We start from the raw sequence: 19,162 nt of genomic DNA, 5'->3' as shown, positions 1-19,162 counted from the left end.
TTTACCTTTACCATATTTAGCCAATTGAACTAAGAAACAACCTTCATAGTTTTAGTTTTGAGCTACAGACTGAAAGGTGGGCGACGCAGGGGGTGGAAAACCCGGAAAATCCGGAAAGGCATGATATACCGTTACTTATTTAAAAAGACCAACACATCTATTGGTGGTAAGATATCTACCGGAAGTTCAAACTCAACATAGTATAGCTTAATAGTTGAAGCCTCAAAGTACAATCTGATCTTCGTACTCCATATTCCTTCCACTAGATATTCTCCTTTTTCCCTTCTTCTCCTTTCTTGTCAACCAAGATTAATCTTGATTGACAAACCCTCTTTCTGTTTCGATAATGCTAGTAATCTCAACCTCAATCTCCTCCAAATTCCCCCGTGCCAACAACAAATCATTCCTGAGCTCATCCACCCGATTTCCCTGCACGCCTTCCTCCATGTTCAGCTGGATCTCAAGGTCGGAAATCATAACCTTGCAAATATACTTTGCAAGAGTAAACAAAGCATGTCGAGCTTTGGCGGCCCCCCTCGAAGTTGGAAGATCATTCTCAAGAAGTTCGATCTCGACTAATCCACGGAGTTCTTGGGCATGATTATAACACGCCTCAACATGCTGGTGCAAATCGTGGTTGACATTTCCAAGATCATTCATCGTAGTTATTCTGTTAAAAATTAGCTTATATAATAAAAAGCTAGATAAAGAAGCGAACAAACTTACTGTGAAGTGTGAAGTATTGAGATGTAAAAGGGTAAAGAGATTGTTGGTGAAGTGTTGAGATGGAAAAGGGTAGAGATCTAGTTGAAAGGATTGAACTCCTTTTATACTTTTTGGCTGGAGATAAAATAGAGAACGCATCGGGTTCGGATTCGCCTTTCGCGATTCGGAATTAGGAGTTAAGATCTAGTTCGCCTTTCGGCTTCGGCTCTCGCGTTACGGATTTAGGATTTAGGATCTAAGCTAGGGATGGGATGCGCAATTTCTTAGTCTAGTTCGCCACCTCCCCCCCACACAATGACGTATTTGATTTCAAAGCAGCCTTCGGGCCTTCGGGCCTTCGGGCCTTCGGGCCTTCGGGCCTTCGGGTGGATTTTTGCCACACAATGACATATTTTACAACAGTTGTCAAAAATAAGCTTTATGTCCGGGGAAATAAATGAGGGTAGGACTCCTCGAAAACAATACTCTACTTTCTTCCATACTTTTTTTCCTCAAGTTTATACAACATGGAAGAAAACATATAGGGTTCAACGATTCCTCTTAATTTTCCCATACTGCTTTCTCGAATATATATTCGAGGTTGAGTTGGACTATGGAAACGTAAAGTACAATTTAATCGATATCTGATTATAATTAATTAATTTGACTACCTCAGATATTGTAAAGGAATCTGTACATAATAACAAACCATGTCTACTTCCAGACCCATCTCCCATTATAAAGTGAGCAAGAGCTACCGGTGTTAAAAGTTCATAAATATTTTCTGGAATTACTTTTACACCTTTAGAGTAAAATAAAGAATATAACTCAGTAAAACAAAGCATTGCTCTAGTATTTAATTCTCAACTACTGTTTTGCTTTCCAAATCTACTTCTAATTTTGAATTTAGGATAAGAAGAACAATAATGAGATATTGACCAAAAAACCTCTAAAAAATACTTACCATTAGTTCCAGATTGTAAAAATCCTAATAGTGCATTTTTAGATCTTACAGCAGGAAGACGTAGTCAACCGTCTGATAAAACTAAACCTACGATAACACTACGTTCATAAGGGGGAAATTTTACCATAGTTAGTTCATTTTTCCTAAATTTTTCCCCTATTGTAGATGTTAAATTTTTACCTCATACCACCAGGGATTTAACGTTTTTACTTTCTAATGGATAAGAAGAGTGAACCGTATTATAAGACTTTGTGGGAGCCATATAAGTAGAATAAAAACGTATAGAACAATATTGTTCATATAGATTTTTGAATTTTTTATTCAAGCTCACCCTGCTTTTAATATTTTTAGAAGACCCACCTAAAATACTTATAGCTAATCTAAGGTTGTTTTTTGGAGCACCTGAAACAAAACCAGCCATTCATTCAGGGTGAGGGATAGTAGTATTTGCTATTTGAGGTCTAGTAACAGGTACGGTCTCAGGGAAAATAGTATTCAATGAATCAGATAAACCTAAGTTTATCGATGCACGAATATTAACAATTTCTTGTAACCCTTTAGCTGATAAGTGTTCCCCTTCAGTTACTTTATCTATTATTTGCTTAAATAAAATGAAATCTGCTTTTTTTTGAGTTATTAAAGGGTAATTATCGAAATGTGTAATAATTTTTAAAATCTCGTCTAAAGATCTTACTGTAAATCTGGATTTATCTTTACTGATATAAATATAACCTATACCACCAAAATAATCTTTAATTTGCATTAATAATTTATTATCTCTTGAGTGTACTTGTATAAGGAATGATGGTCGGACATAGAATTTACCATTAGGATTCTTTTGAAGGCCAACATTGAAATAACCTTCTGCATCTGAATATCCTGATATAAATCAAGGTGATATAGAATGAGTCTTATTATGATTAATGGTTGTTGTTGATGAGTATCTTAATGTTTGTTGAGGAAGAACAGAAGATAATCGAATCATATATCTTATTGAACAGCCTCCAGTAATTGTAATTGCAGAGTGTCCAGCTCCCTTAGATAAAGAAGGAGTTAGATTAACCAGAGCATTAGAACAACCATTAGTACCATATAATAGATTATACATACTAAGATAACTCTTAAGAGAGCTTATCAGATAAGTATATGATTCAATTAGTGTATTTAATAGTAGTAATAAATTACGAGCTAGCACGCTAGCAAACTCCTTAGCACATAAGAAGAACAGGGGGTTTATGGCACCCATACTTAATCATTCTTTATTCATAAATATAAATAATAAAATTGCTAAACTTATAATAGAAATTGTAATAGCCATAGGACTAGACATAACTATATTATTATGATTATTGAATAGATTCAGTTGAGGCTACTGAGGCGGAGCCTGAGCCTTTGGCGTAAATTCTACCTTTAAGATCCGATTGAGTACTTAATAATGGATTTATTTTATATTCAGAAGAGAAAAAGAACATTTCTTTAACTATAGTTAAATAATATACTGCTCCTATTACACTAGTAATTATGGCAATTAAAGATAAAAATATATAACCATTATCTAAAGCTGCACTTAAAACCATCTGTTTTGCAAAAAACCCCATTAAAGGTGGTATACCTGCAAAAGAAAAGATAGTAATAGCGAAACTTAAAGCTAACATAGGGTTTATATAAAAATACCCTTTTAATTGACTAATTAGCTGGATCACTTCGTCAAATTTACCATACAAATAAAAATAATAAAAATAATAGGCATATAAGGCTATCTTAACAGAAAAAATAGTTTTTGAAAAACAAAAACCAAAACAAAAAAGTATGTTTCTGGCGAAGCCTTGATTAGAAATCAAGGCCTATTTTGTGAACAAGAGCAATAACATTTACTTTATTCCTTATTGTCCTCATTTTTAACTAGATAACGCACTAAAAATATACCTTTATACAGACCACCTCTCTTCATAATATTATGAAGACTTCCCGCTGATGCTTTATACTCTGGATTTAACCCTCGAAGATAAAGAGCCACTGCGTTAAGAGAAGGAAATACTTTCTCTTCTTTAGTAACTGTATTAATAAGCTCTGTAGATTTGGAAAGCTTTTCACGAACAACTTCTTTATAAGGAAGAAAATTTCTTGACGTTTTTTCCATTATCTGGTCTCGAATTTCATTTATAAAGGCTATCAACGCTTCTGAACTTAACAAATTCTTAGAGTATTCTTTTTCGTTCAAGAGCTCATCCGAGATAAGGAATCTATTTAAATATAGTTCTTTTGGAGTAAATCTCCGTTTTAACCCTAAGGCTTCGGATAAAAGAGTACGACTATTAGTTTGATAAACTAATTCTTTTTTTTCTACGTCATACATAAAAGTAATCTTCCGTGTTTTTTCAAAAACAGGAAGCATTAACTCCTTCTCTATCTTTTTTCCTGCAGCGGAACCTGCGACTTTTAACTTATTATATTTAGGGTTAAACAAAAGAATGAAAATTTGCTCTAAAACTAAAACTAAATTACGGATTTCCTTCTTAATTTCGGCTTTAGCTAAAATTCCTTCTAGCTCACCTTCCTGCGTATGAGAGGAGTGAATCTTAGGGTAGATTTGCTTTAAGAGTTCTGGACTAAGCACATATACTTCCAATTTAAAATTTTCTAGTCCAAACTTCTTTATCGCTAATTCTATAGGTCTATTACCTAAGATTTTCCCTTTCCTTAGGTAATCATCATTTAATCTGCTAGCCAAAGCTCCTGATGAACCGACATAACACTCTCCTGTAATTTTATTTTTAAATAAATATACACCTGCTTTACTGTTAATCCCTCTCTTGGTTACACCCAGCATATTCTGTAAATAACCCTTTGTCTCAGGAGATAAAGGAAGTTCTTCAAAAATTATAGGCTGATCCTCGGTTAGCTTCATTAAAATATAAAATGCTTCCTCAGATAATTTAAAATCTTTTAAATGGGGCGTGCCTCCAGAAAAAATTGTATTAATAAGTTTATAATCTATATATTAGGCTTAGCTAAGTCAGGACTAGGGTATTGCTTTAAAAAGTTATTTACAATAAAGAAAGGATTATTAGGCGACTTATCAGAGTAAACCTTTTGAGGCGCAAGCTCGAAATCATATGATTTTGCTTTACCTTTTGGCTTCCCTACGCTCAAATCCTCGAGGTAGCCAAGCGAAGGCTTACTGCTAGTGGAATATAATGATCCAGTAGAAATAGTGTATTTACCACGAAGCATAAAAATATTATTCTGGAGGCACGCCCCCCCTCCGGGGATAGAAAAATTCGGCTTTGGCTTGAAGAATAGCGAGAAAGCAGTTAGCCGATTTATCAAAATGAACGTATTTTGTGAATATAAAGCATAAGAAGTAACTTCTCTTTGAGTTACCTCTTGCCGGAATAACACTTCATCAAATTTACCATTACAAATGAATAAATTCTAAGACGAATGTAACTACGAATATTATTATATCAATAAAGGAAGGTAAGATAAGCTATTTTGTGTTTTATTAGTACGAAGTAGGTAAGCCTACTTCGTACCCATTAGGAAGCATTCAATATCAGCTTACTAATCCTGAAGGAGGACGACCTCGAAGAGGTTGATTATATAAGCTTAAAGGTAGTTACTTCCGAATGTAGAATTTTTATTTGCTTAGGAGGGATTTTGACTAAAGATTTCTTTCGATAATCTCTAGTAAGAATACATCTTAAATACGGTATATATAAAATTTATACCGTATCAACAACCGTATACTCGTTGCTCTTTTACAGTAAAATAATCACTAGTTAAGTTGAATAACACTAGTCTCATTACTACTGATTTAGATCCGCGATTGCCCACACTTCTTTCGAAGGGCTTCAAGGTTATTACCTCTCCTCTTTATTTGATTTATCCCTTAATTTAATAATAAATAAAATAAAAAAGAATACATGAGTGATTAGTTCATCCATCGATTAGGTTTCCCTACCGACTTGGTACTTGAAGTTCAAGGGTGTCCCCGGAGTTTGATTGTTATACCCAATGAAGAGAGGGTTCCCGATTAGGCGTTAGCGCCTCCCTCCCCCTTTCAGGAGAATTATTTTTGTCTAATAATTCTTTATCTTCTTTATTATCATTTACATAACAGTATAAAGAAAATCCTATCGTTACTAAAATAATAAATACATTTAAATTACTAATTGAATATTGCATTAAATAAAATATAAATGCTTGAGTTGATTCTACACTAGAAATAGTAAGAGCTAATAAAATAAAACCTAAATGAGAAATAGTACTGTCACATACTGTAAACCGTACCATATATATCGTTGTACACACATCTGCTAACCTAGAGGGAAGAGGGGGAGGTAAACACCTCCCCCCTCCTAGCTAAGACAGATAAAATATTTACTTTCTACCTGTATTCATTCCAGCTTTTATATTGACAATCTTAGAAGATCCTTCTTCAGTTAAGTGGTCTCCCTTTTTAATCATTTCAGCTACTTCAACTCAATCTGAGAAATCTTTTGCTTTTGACCCTTGAATAGGATGATTAATAAAGAATTCTTTGATTATATCATAATTGTCCAAAAATCTAGTACACTGAAAGTATCCTCATTTTTCTTGAGTTGGTCTAACATATTGACCGCATTTGAAGTATGACACAAAACTTTTTAGTAATTCTGTATCCCGTACATGTTGAGCGACTTGGAAAACTAATTGAACACCTACACCAGCCTTATTACGACTTTTATTTATTTTCACAACCCTCCTTCCTCTTACATTTCATTCAAGGAGAGGAAGGGGGTGGCGAAGCCAAGAAGGTACCTTCTCCTGTTACAAAACCAGCCAATCATTCTGGATTAGGTATTTCTTGTTTAGATACTAAAAACCGAATTACTGGAATAGTTTTAGGGAAAGCCGTCTGTAGGACTTCAGAAAGACCTAAATTTAGTGTAGCACGTATATCCACTATAGATTGTAAACCTTCCTTATTTAGATGATCTCCTTTTTTCATCATTAAAGCGATATCTTTAAATAAAAGATAGTCTGCCTTTTTTTGAGTTATTAAAGGGTACATATCAAAATGAGGAATTATATAAGTCAATATTTCTTTTAAAGAAGTTACTTTGAAAGCATACATATCTTTATCGGCTTTTACTATAGATCCTATACCACTAAAATAAGCTTGTATAGCTTTTAAAAGATCCAGATCTTTTTGGTGAAGTGCTATCTGAAAAAGAACTTCAACCCGTCAACCCATACGGTAGCTAGAGTTCATTCTAATAGTAGATATAAAACTACCTTCACCGTCTGTCAACCCAGTTATAAAGAAAGGATTAATAGTTTTACTAGAGCTCGCGCCCACATTAAAAGTGCTTGTAGTAAACTTTCTAAAGGTAAAATTAATTGAGGAAAAAGGACTAGCTGAAAAATTTTTGCTAAATTGTGAAAATTTGTAATTATTAAGTGTTGTTTTCATGATTTATAATTTATATTTAGTTGCCCTGGTTGCTCAAACCTTGCCTCCTGATAGGCCTACATTTAAAGGGGAGCCGGCTCTTGTTGCTTTATTTCTTAGAAACTAGTCTCTAAAAAATATAGAAGTCGTCCTTGTACCTACCTATCCACTACGACCGGACAATGTACTTGAGAGGCTACACGGTTTTTCCTTTACACATCATTGGTACACTGTTCCAGCGACCACCTTATTCATAATAGTCTACTGATAATTCAGCTACTCTTAACATAATCCACGTTACGCCTTTCACTGATCTGATCTGAGCTACTACGACGCTTCGCTTCTGGCACTAATTTCAGCCTTACTCACTTAAGGCTAGTCCCTCCGGGACTCAGCAAGCTACTTGCTAGGCCACTATAAATGGTTATTGAGGTCATCTACTTGGTATTGCTTTTTGTTATAGAGTCCTATCTACTATGAGGCTGTCTCAGCTGTTGAACAACATAATTAAGTTGAGTACATGAAGCAACTTCCACGTATGAACTAATCCTTCTCGTAGGGGGTGTATTTGAGTATTTCCTAAAGCTTGTGGCTAGCGTGCGTATAAAAAATGTAAAACAAGCAACGACTAAACCAAGAGTGTAAAATAGAGTTAATATTACCAAAAGAAAGGCAGGTCAGGATCTTCAATGTAAAAGCATTATGATAGCCACTAGGAAAGGGAGAAGTGCTGCAAAAAACTATTTAAGTGAGGATTTGGACCTCTTTCATACTAACTATAGTTTACCTATTTCTCTGCGAGAATACTCTAGGGTGGCTGGCTTCGCAGCACTAAAGGAATCCTTCCTGCGAAGCTAGGAGTGGGATTAGAAGTATGTAATAGTAACTTAATATACTTAGGCATATAATGGAGGCTAAACTTCTCCTGATCTCGAACTTAGTTACTGAGAGAGAGATAAGGCAGCAGTAAAGCTCAATATATAACGGCTTACTCAAATAGAATACACCTTAATTGCAAGTTATAGCCTTAATTAAAAAATATAACTTTGCAACAACTACCGTCTACTCGTTGCTCTTTTACAAACAAATATTGTTTATGTTTGACTTAGATCCGCGATTGCCTATTGCCCTTTCGGTTATCTTCTGCGTTGTTACCATACATGAGTAATTACTTCATCCACTTATATGCTTTCGCATATAGTTTGGTATCAGAAGCTTTAAGGTTTCCCCGGAGTTTGGCAGTTAAGCACACAATAATATTACACAATAATATTTTAATGACGTCTGTATGCTAATAATCTTTTTATTCTAAACTGAGTTAAACCTAAAACCGTTCCTACTATTAATGAAAGTAATGAACTTACAAGTAAACCATAAGTTCAATTAAAATTAAATAAATAATGATTAGTGTAATAAACTAATTCTAATAAAAATATAAAGATAGATATTTTAGCTACAATTGCTACAAATGTTGTTACTATAGTTGGAATTGCATCGTAAACATCCACGGCACTCAAATTTATCATGCAGATTATTAAATACAACAACTTTATTGATTTTTATATCCACCCTACCTACGAAGCAACAAGTCACCCTAAGGTAGGAATAGCGCGAACTTTGTTCCGGAGGCTATCTAAGAATCATTAATTCTACTTTTGTTCATACCAATTTTACGAATATTATTAAAGCCTTCCTTAGTTAAATGAGCTTTATTATTAATAAACGTAGCTACCTTACATCAATCTGCGAAATCTAATGATTTTACACCTAGAATAGGGTAATTTTTAAAGAAAGGTATTACCTTTTCGAAATTATCGACTAAACTCTGAGACTTAAACTCAGTATTATTTTTGTAAGTATAAGCCTTACCAAACCCAAAATAATCTACTAAACTTTTCATTAAAAGTTCATCACGTGAGTGTTGAATCAAGGCAAAAGTTAGAGATACACGTCCATTTGTTTGACTAGATTTAGAATCTCTTATACTTACAATAAAAGTACCATCACCTGAGGTAAACCCGGCTACTCAATAAGGATCTATTGATTGCACGTCTATATTATTAACTTGAGGTCTTGGTATTGCTACTGTACTAGGGAAAGCTTCCATTAATACTGGTGTTAACCCTTTATTCAGAGTAGCCCGTATATTAATAAATAGCTTGTAGACCAGAAGCTGTTAAGTGTTCCCCCTGTTTCATAATCATAACTGCCTCTTTAAATAATAAATAGTCCGCATTTTTTTGAGTAATTAGTGGGTATTTATCAAAATGAGGTATTACTTGAGTAAAGATTTGGTTGATAGAACTAACTGTGAAATCAATACAACCATTTCTTTCTTTACTGATTCTACCTACCCCACCAAAATAGGTTTGAATAAGTTTCAACAGCTCAACATCCCTTTTGTGTAAATTAATAACAAAGTTAGCTTCTATTCTTCATCCTGAAGCTTGCCTAGAATCTCTTCTAATTGTAAGCATAAAACATCCTTCCGCGTCAGCGAAACCAGTAACAAATCAAGGTGAGAGTATAAATTCATTGTGAATTGTAGTATTAGAAATAGTATTTAATAGCGACTTCGTCGACGGAGCCTTAGACTTCGGAGCCGTCGAAAAAAGTTGTGTTTGAATAATCTGTTTAGAAGGGATTTTGATTATCCGGTTTCTTTCGAAACCAGGTAGAATGCATCTTAAACCTGGTGAAAAAACAGCAGGTCAATTATCGTACACTCGTTGCTCTTTTACAGATAGCATATCTGATTTAGATCCGCGATTGCCCACCTCCTTTTCAGGATTCTTTTGGCTTATTACCATACATGAGTAATTACTTCATCCACTTGTAACCTTTCAGTTACAGCTTGGTACCAGAAGTTCAAGGGTGTCCCCGGAGTTTGATAGTTTTACCCGAATAAAAGATTTCCCAAATCTTTTGGCAGGTGATCAGAAGTGAAATGGAGCGGCACTAACTTTAAATAAAAATCCGATAGTAAAGATTAGGAGAGAAAAATTTATATAGTCATCGTTATATCAAGAATTTCCATAATTATTTAGATCACTAATACTAGTAATTACATATAAACTGTCCATATTAGTTGTACCTGAATTGGCATAAAGTAAACTTGTCCCTAATAAAATAAAACAGGAGCTTAAACCACCTAATAAAAAGTAAATTAAACCTCCAGTTGTAGACAATTCGGAATTTCTATATATTGTACTTAGTAAATACAAACCATAACTTTGTAACTCTATTGAAAGAAATATAGAAATAAAATCATTTGTAGACATTAAAAATACAGCACCACTTATTATAAATAATAATATTAAAGGGTATTCGATAATTTTTAAATGTTCTCCCATTTTATTAATAATTTTCGTTCTATAATATACAAATTTGTTTAAGAAAAGATCTTTTAACGATGAGTGTTCAGCTACTCAAACTTTTCTAGGATAAAAACTAGTCAACTGTAAGATTAATATACTAATAAAATATAGAAAAATATGAAAAACCTGTGTTATATTTGTCACATGGAATAGACCTCCATGAATACCTATACCACTATTACTTATTATAGAAAAACTTATTAAGCTTTGTAATATAGCATATAATAAAGCTATTATGGCAATTCTATTATAAAGAATTGACATATCTCGTCTTAAACTGACGGCATTCGAAATTAGTAATGAAAGTGTAGAAAGTATTATCATAATTTAGTAAAAAAAAAGTAGAAGATGTAAGACCGCCTCACTTCAGCGAAGCCGCGAAGCCTCCTTCGGCGGGGACTTGCTTGCTACTTTAGCCGGGAGAGAAAATCGAATTCTCATTATTAATATATGAAATTAAAGTTTTAACCTATTAAACTATCCTGGCTTACCCCCCCCCCTATTTTTTTGTCCTGTCCATACTGACTTCTCCTCCTGGCCTGCCTGACTTCGTAGAAGTACTTCTACGAAGTCAGGCAGGCTGAAATAGGACAAAAAATATAGAAGTCTCTCTGCTACTTTTTCTTAGTTACAATTAGAAAGACTTCTTTAGAGATTTGGGCTGCGGCCCAAGAATGAAGGGATAAAAGACGACCCAAAATCTCTTTAAGATAAGGTACTAGTAATACCTAAACCTAATATTACTTAAACGCCTATTTAAGAAAAATAGATAAAGAATATACTGGATGGGTGGATACCCTGGCTCGAACAGGGAACTTACTGTGCCACATACAGTCGCTCTACCGATTGAACTATATCCACCTTATCTGGCCTTCAATACCCGTATACCTGGAGGGGTACTTCGGCCTTCGGAGCAGGCAGGAAGTGACCTTCGGATAAGTCGGCAGGACAAAAAATGGAGCTTGCGCCTTAATCCAAAGTATAGCGAACTACCCTACCATGCTAACTACTCTTACGTAGCCCGTCTTACTTCGTTAAAAAGTAATAATAAAGAGAGCGCTGGGTATATTAAAATATTTATATTATAAATTATATTATCCTTACAAATAATACCTCTAACAGGATTTTATCCTTTTTAAATTAATTATATTAAAAGCTAATAAAGTATGACTCACTACTTCTCCGAAGGCCAGTTTACAACCTAACTACTGCTCCGAAGCCAACTCGTAGAACTTATTCAAATTACTATATTTTATCCCTACTACTTATATTTATATCATAAGGAGATAAGAAGATTTAGATGGTCTAGAAGTAAGGGGGGGACCTTTTAGGGTCTCCCCCCCCCACTATTCATATAAAAATTGAAAATCTTAAATATAAAATATTAAGTAAGACATACTTAATATTAGAACAAAACTAAAAAATTCATAGGGCTGGTTTTAATCAACATATCAATAATCATTGAAAATTTATTTGTATTGACATACACTATATACCTATAGCCATTACTAAGATTGTACAGGAAGATTCACAAAAGCGTAAGGTTTAGATGGACTGCTAAATAATTATTATAAACTAGAAAAAGATAATATCTATTTCGTGTCAATATTCTCAAAAGTTTTGTTAATTACCTTTGAAAGCACATCCACGATATGATCTATATCCTTTTTAGTTACCAAAAAGGAAGGAGCAAGCATAATATGATCACCACAAATACCATCAACAGTCCCAGTGCTTTGATAGATTGTCATATTATATGGAGATGATAGAGCCAATTTTTGAAGCATAGGTGCAACTCTAAGTTGAGGATTAAAAGGTTTTTTTGTCAACTTATCTTCCACAATTTCTATACCTATGAATAAACCTATACCTCGAATATCTCCTACATTAGGGTGGTCACCTAGCACATATTTTAAACGTTTCATGAAGTATATACCTACTTTAGCTACACGAGGTACCAAATTTTTATCTTGAATAATTCTGAGAACTTCAAGAGCAGCCGCTGCTTGCACAGGCATTCCTTCGTAGGTTTGCCCATGAACAAATTCCCCACTTTGACTAAAGGCTTTAAAGATATTTTCAGATATCATCATAGCTCCAATAGGCTGGTATCCAGCCCCAAGCCCTTTACCCATAGTCTGGATATCGGGTGTAAAATCTGGTTCTGCTTGCCATGCATGTAAAGTACCAGTTCGACCCATTCCGCACATTACCTCGTCAATCATAAAATGAACCCCGTATTTGCGGCAAACGATTTGCATAGCTTTAAGATAACCAGGAACAAATGGAACACACCCAAGAGCGGCGCCCACAACAGGTTCCGCTATGAAAGTACTGACTTTTTCGGGACCTAACTTTAAGATTAAGGCATCAAGTTCAGCAGCTTTTCTAGCGACGAAAGCAGCATCCGATTCACCCTCATACCTTTGACGGTACGGGTAACATGAACTAACAAAATAAACATTCTTCATAAGTAAAGGAATGTAAGGTTCCTTCCGGGAAGCAAAACCAGATATACTTAAAGCACCAATAGTATTACCATGATAAGATCTATCTCTAGATATAATAATATCCCGGGAAGTATTTTTATCTAGTACTCAATGATAATAGAGTGAGGCTTTTATACCAGCCTCTGTTGCCTCAGAGCCTGAACAACACAGATAAACCTTACACATTACTCCATTCGTAGATAGAATAAGTGCCTTAGATAACTCTTCAGCTGGAAGATTAGATCAGAAGGTAGAAGATGCGTAAGGAAGTGTTTTCAATTGGGCAGCTATTCTCCGAATAACTCTCTTATTACCATGGCCAAGACAAGAAACCGCAGCACCCGACGAAGCATCAAATATTTCTCTACCATCTGTAGTGTAAAGATAATTTCCTTTTCCCGATACAATAACCGGGTGTGGTCTATACATATTCTCACCAAGGTGAAAAAAAACACTACTTTGTACAGGAAGACTCACAAAAGCGTGAGGTTTGGGTGGACTAATAAATAATAACTCTATAATATAAGAATTTTTATTTAAAAAGCTTTGAATCCCGGAAATATAAATATATGGGATGTAAACTCATTAAATATATATAGGAGGAACCGTAAAATTCTGGTTACAAGTCCCCCCATTAAGCTTACAAAGAGCTACTTTGTACAGGAAGACTTACAAAAGCGTGAGGTTTAGGTGGACTGCTTAATGATCACTCTAAACTAGGAGAGCTTCTATTTAACAGAGCTTGTAAAGTGTCTGTGTAAAATTGAGGTACCATTCAAGGGTTTCTCACTGCTACTCTACCATCTAACAATTGTCTGTAGACAATGTATAAAAATAATCAAGCAGCAACCACACTAACAATAGATCCAAAACTACTTATTAAATTTCATCCTGCAAAAGCATCAGGGTAATCACTTATTCTTCTAGGCATTCCTTGTAGACCTAAGAAATGTTGAGGAAAAAAAGTTAAATTAACCCCAATGAAAAGAATTCAGAATTGTACTTTAGATAACATTAAGTTGTAATTTAATCCTAATAATTTAGGAACTCAGAAGTATCATCCACTAAACATCGCAAATACAGCACCCATACTTAATACATAGTGAAAATGAGCAACAACATAGTAAGTATCGTGGAATGCTATATCAAGAGATGCGTTAGCTAAAACCACACCACTCACGTATAAGTATTGTCTAGTTTAACGTAAATTAAATACGATGTAAACTAAACCTATATCCTTTGTACGTGGTATTCTTTTCAATATTAGAATTTATTGTATCATGAGAAATATTCAAAGCACTCTCGGCTTCCATTATTCCTTCATATTTACATATAAACTCGCCATCTTTAAATACAAAGATAGCTTTCCTAATATGTTTTTGGGACTTCATTTTCTCTATTAATTCAGAATATTCAGGTGAAGATGCTTCCATTAAAGGTTTTTCATCTTCATTTAAGGGATATTTAGTTATATATCAAGAAGAACGAAATAAAGATTCATTTTCCATAGCTCTTTTTAGAGATATGGTAATTGAACGATTACCTAAAGATACAGCAAGTGAAGTTAAAGAAGGAACTATAACCAGTAATTTTTTAAATTCATCATAGATAAATACAACACCAGAAGATCTATTTTTTGAAATCTTTAATTTAGTTTCGATTAAATGAGGTATACTTAAATTTCTAGCTGCGTCTTTTATAGCATTATATTCTGGATTAATTAACTTAATTCAAAAAGTTTCGCGCTCCTCTAGATTATTTACTTCTAAATTCACTTCTTCTATAATTATAAAAGCAAAATTAACCAACCCATATTTTAAAATAGCACTGGAAATAGGTCTTCTTTTCTGTGCTTCAAGTAGAGCTAAATTAAAATAATTAAATAATCTAACTTTAACTGATCTTGTGCTTCCTACATAACACTTTCCATTCAATTTATTTACAATCATGTAAATATATCCCTTACGATCCCCCTTAAATTCTTTATACAATTCTTTTCGGAGGCACGCCCCATTATAAAAGTTTGTATAAATCTTTAATGCTTTATTAGGTTTTAATTTGTCCAAAGCATTAAGTATATTCTTTATTCTTAATATTAAATAAAAAAAATGAACCCAAAAATAATAATAACCCACTTACTTATAATACAAAAATTAAAGGCGAAGAATGAGACCAAAGTATCTCCTACTACCTATAAGTAACCCAAAAGGATTATAGTTTGTATACGAACCAAAAGTTTCTTGATCATTTAATCTTTAGTATCTAAATATATAACCTTTATAGATACCATTTACTTTAGCATAATTTTTGATTGTACTATGGCTTATGCCTAAAGCTCTTTGGGCTTCCATTACTCCATCATACTTAGCAATAAAATTCTTATTTATATCATATACAAAGACTGCTTTCCTAATCTGACTGTTATTATTTATATTTAAAATTAATTCCTCAGATTCTTTAGAATTTCAGTCCGTTATTAAAGGTGCATCTTCTATATTGAGGCGCAAGCTCGGTATATTAGTAAAATATCACTCTCCTCTAAATAGAATTCCTTCTTTTATCACATTAACTATTGTAGGATGATTAGATTTAATCAATTTAGCCAAGGTTCCTACAGAAGAGAAGATAATTAATAACTTTTTAAAAGAATTATAAATATAAACAGGATAAGCAGATTTTGCTTCAATGATTCTTACTTTATTTTCCTGAGGCGGAGCCTTAGCAAGCTCAGAATGAGTTTTATTGTAAAATGGGTTATTTTCACCCTGATCCCCCCGGAGGGGGGATACAAAGCTCTAGCTATTAAAGCTTTAGTTTCCTCAGTATGAACTCTATTTTTAGCCAATTGGGATAATAATGCTTTAGTTTCCTTTGTGTGTATATAACCTAATGAAGAATAACCTTGTTTTAATACATTATAGTACGGCAATACATATGTTATATAATAAGTTTCTCTAAGGGTTAAAGTTTTTAAGTCTACATACTCTAATATTAATAGTTTAAAGTTAGCCGGATTATATTTTAATAAAGCTTTAACAATAGGCATATTAATATTTTGTTTACTGTTTAAAAAAGCAGTATTAAGATAATTTCTCATTCTAGAAGCTAAATTAATAGAACTTCCTACATAAGAATGACCATTATTTTTATTAATTAAACAATAAATACCTGATTTGTCTTTTTGTTCTTTTAAAATATCAACTCTATTTTCTTTAAAGTTATCATATGCAATTAAAGGAACTAAATTCTCAGTATTATCCTGTTTCTCCTCCGAAGACGGAGTCGACAAATTAGAAGTAGAATAAGTACGAATATTGAATTTAAGATCAAAATTCGATAAAGGATTACTATTATTAGAAGCAACTAAGCTATTAAATGATCATTTTTGGTTTCACGGACTATATCTTCCCTTAATATTATTAAGGGGACTACATTTAGTCTCTGAGGTACCTACTAAGATAAATGGTTTTATCTGTTGGTTACCTGCTGATTGTTAAAAATTAGACATTTTTACTGAGATCATATAAAACTCTAGTAGTATAATTGTCAGAAGTTCCCAGCATATGGTAGTCTTTAAAGGGAAAACTAAGTGGTTTTTTATTAATCCTCCAATTGTAAACATGAATACGAAACCTAATGCAAATAACATTGAAGGTGTTAATCTTAATGATCCTCCGTAACATGTAGCTAATCATGAGAATATTTTAATTCCTGTGGGTACAGCAATAATTAAAGTAGCAGCAGTGAAATATGCTCTTGTATCTACATCTAGACCAACTGTATACATGTGATGCAAATGTTAATAAATATTTTTATATTTACCCATACAATTAAGTATGCTTCTTTCACAAGAAGTATCGGAATATATCTTCATCTTTAAGCCTTTCCAGTTTTATTTGTCATACTATTATTTAAATTAATTTTTTTTTGTAAAGTTCTTATTAGTGATAATACTTCTTCAGTTAAATGTAATTTATTTTGTACTTGGTTGTGAATAGTTAACCATTTTTCAAAAGAAAGAGCTTTTTTAGGAGCCGGCTCGTAATGGAAATAATTTAAAGTATGCTATTATATCATTCAATGCTTTAAATCCAGTAGCTGTATAACGATAAACATTATCAGTACCAGATCTTAATGTCACTTTACCAAATCCAAATAATTCATATACTTTATTTAGTATAACACTATCTTTTTGATCTAATAAATAACGCATTTTTATAACATGTCCTAATGTATATCTAGAGTTTGGAGCTTGCGCCGTAATAGATACATTAAAACACCCTTCAGCATCTGTAAACCCTGATAATAAGGCATCCTGCAATGTAATCGTAGCAGGAGTATTATTTAACTTTATAGTATAAAAACCAAAACGATTATTTAAAGCATTAACTCATTGAGCTAATTGTTCAATTCTATGACTTTGAGCTAAATTACCATTAAATAAATGAGCTAAAAGTAAAATATGTGGGCTCCTGATCCCTAAAAGGGATATGGAGAGCTCGGGTTATCAACTATTCATCTATAAAAATCATTATTTTTACCACTCTTTCCTTGAGGGAAATGTTTAACAACACCAATATTAAATTTAAATTGTATTTTATGAAGTATTTCACTTTCTTTCTGAGTAAGAACAAAACGAACTCTCTTACCATTATCATAGGTTTGAATAGCTCCGTCTCCTTCTGCAAACCCAAGTTAATCAATTATCATAAATAGAGTTTCTATTTTTAAATAATGTATTATAATAAGTATGAAATCCGAAAAATTTTAAAGATGTTTCGCGTGTAGTCTCTGAGACGCTCTGTTTGTTATCCTTTAAGGAATACAGGGACAAATTGTCTGCTGATTGAGTACAACTAATTAGATTTTTACCGTACAAGGTACTAATTAGCACTAAACTGTTCCAGCATATAGCGAAATTAATTATAATCCCTATATCACTATAGGGTGAAGCCATCATTACTCAACTTCAAACTATAAATCCTAATATTCCAATTGACATCATAGCGTAAACCATACCTATGTAACCAAATACTGATTTATTTGAGTTAGCTGATATAGTTGTACTAATTATACCAAAACCAGGTATAATTAAAATGTAACATTTGTTTTGATTAAGTTAATAGTCTAATAAAGATCTATTAATATTAATACTAAAAAACTTTCGTATTTGTTAGGACTCTATCTTATACTGAATTTCTATTCATTGAATTTTTCAAATTCAGAATTTTATCTATTCCTGTTTCTGTTAAATGTTTTTTTTTTTGTACGATTATATAGGCTTTTCTTCATTTAAGATAATTAATGTGTTTACTAGATTGTAAATGAAAATGATCAAAATAATTTATTACTTTTTTAGCTGAACCAAAACTAGTTGATCCATAATAATAAGTATCTTGACTTTTTCTATAACCTATATTACCTCCGAATACTTCTTTGATAAGTAATAAAACATTATTATCTTTTTGGAGCCGGCTCTCAATTTGAAAGTTTAACCTAATTTCTGGTTTAAGTTTACCCTCTCTATTAACAACTTTAATTTGAAAACTAGCATCCGCATCAGAAAACCCTGCAATTCAGTGATTATTAAAATCATTAGAATCATTAATTTTAAATTCTATGTTTTCTTCTAAATATTTAGGATGAGCTAATATATTATTAGTAACTTGATTAAATTTGTTGAGAGTTCTTAATTTACCGTTAATTAAATTAACTGTTTTAATTATACCATCTTTTTTAGATATAATATATAAGTAAGCATTTTTATCTTTAACTTTATTTACGTGGCCAAAACCTATCATTTTTTTAATATAATAAGCTAATTGAACATCTGGGGAACTAAATACAATTACTAAGCCTTGTGTTGTTTAGAACTAAAATGCCCATCTCCATCGATTAAACCTGCTAAATAATGTCCAAATTGTGTATCATTTAATGGTTTTAAGTGTGTAGAAACATGAATAGAAATATTTTTTATACTTTCAGTATTGTTGCGTATAGTCTCTGAGGTTCCACTTTTTAAAATAAAAGCGTTACCTGCTGATTGACTTCATGGTTTTAACTTTTTTACTATGTCAATAAAGAGGAAGTATTTAAAACTAGATATTAAAGCTTTTCCAGCATATAGCAACATAACGAGGCTTACAAATTTAACCTCAGGGTGACCGAAGAATCCAATCCCTTATTATAT

The 19,162-nt window shown here is 32.7% G+C and overlaps 2 non-coding genes across 2 annotated transcripts; both read right to left on the bottom strand.

Moving 5' to 3' along the window:
* Positions 1-10,897: 10,897 nt before the first annotated feature.
* On the bottom strand, positions 10,898-10,970 carry INS49_007587. The gene has a single exon. It is a non-coding gene; the product is annotated as a tRNA-Met (tRNA).
* Positions 10,971-11,271: 301 nt separating this feature from the next.
* INS49_007586 lies at positions 11,272-11,344 on the bottom strand. The gene has a single exon. It is a non-coding gene; the product is annotated as a tRNA-His (tRNA).
* Positions 11,345-19,162: the final 7,818 nt, after the last annotated feature.

Source organism: Diaporthe citri, assembly GCF_014595645.1.
Source record: "Diaporthe citri strain NFHF-8-4 chromosome Unknown scaffold_24, whole genome shotgun sequence".
Taxonomy (NCBI): domain Eukaryota; kingdom Fungi; phylum Ascomycota; class Sordariomycetes; order Diaporthales; family Diaporthaceae; genus Diaporthe; species Diaporthe citri.
This window is presented reverse-complemented; position numbering and strand designations above follow the sequence as displayed.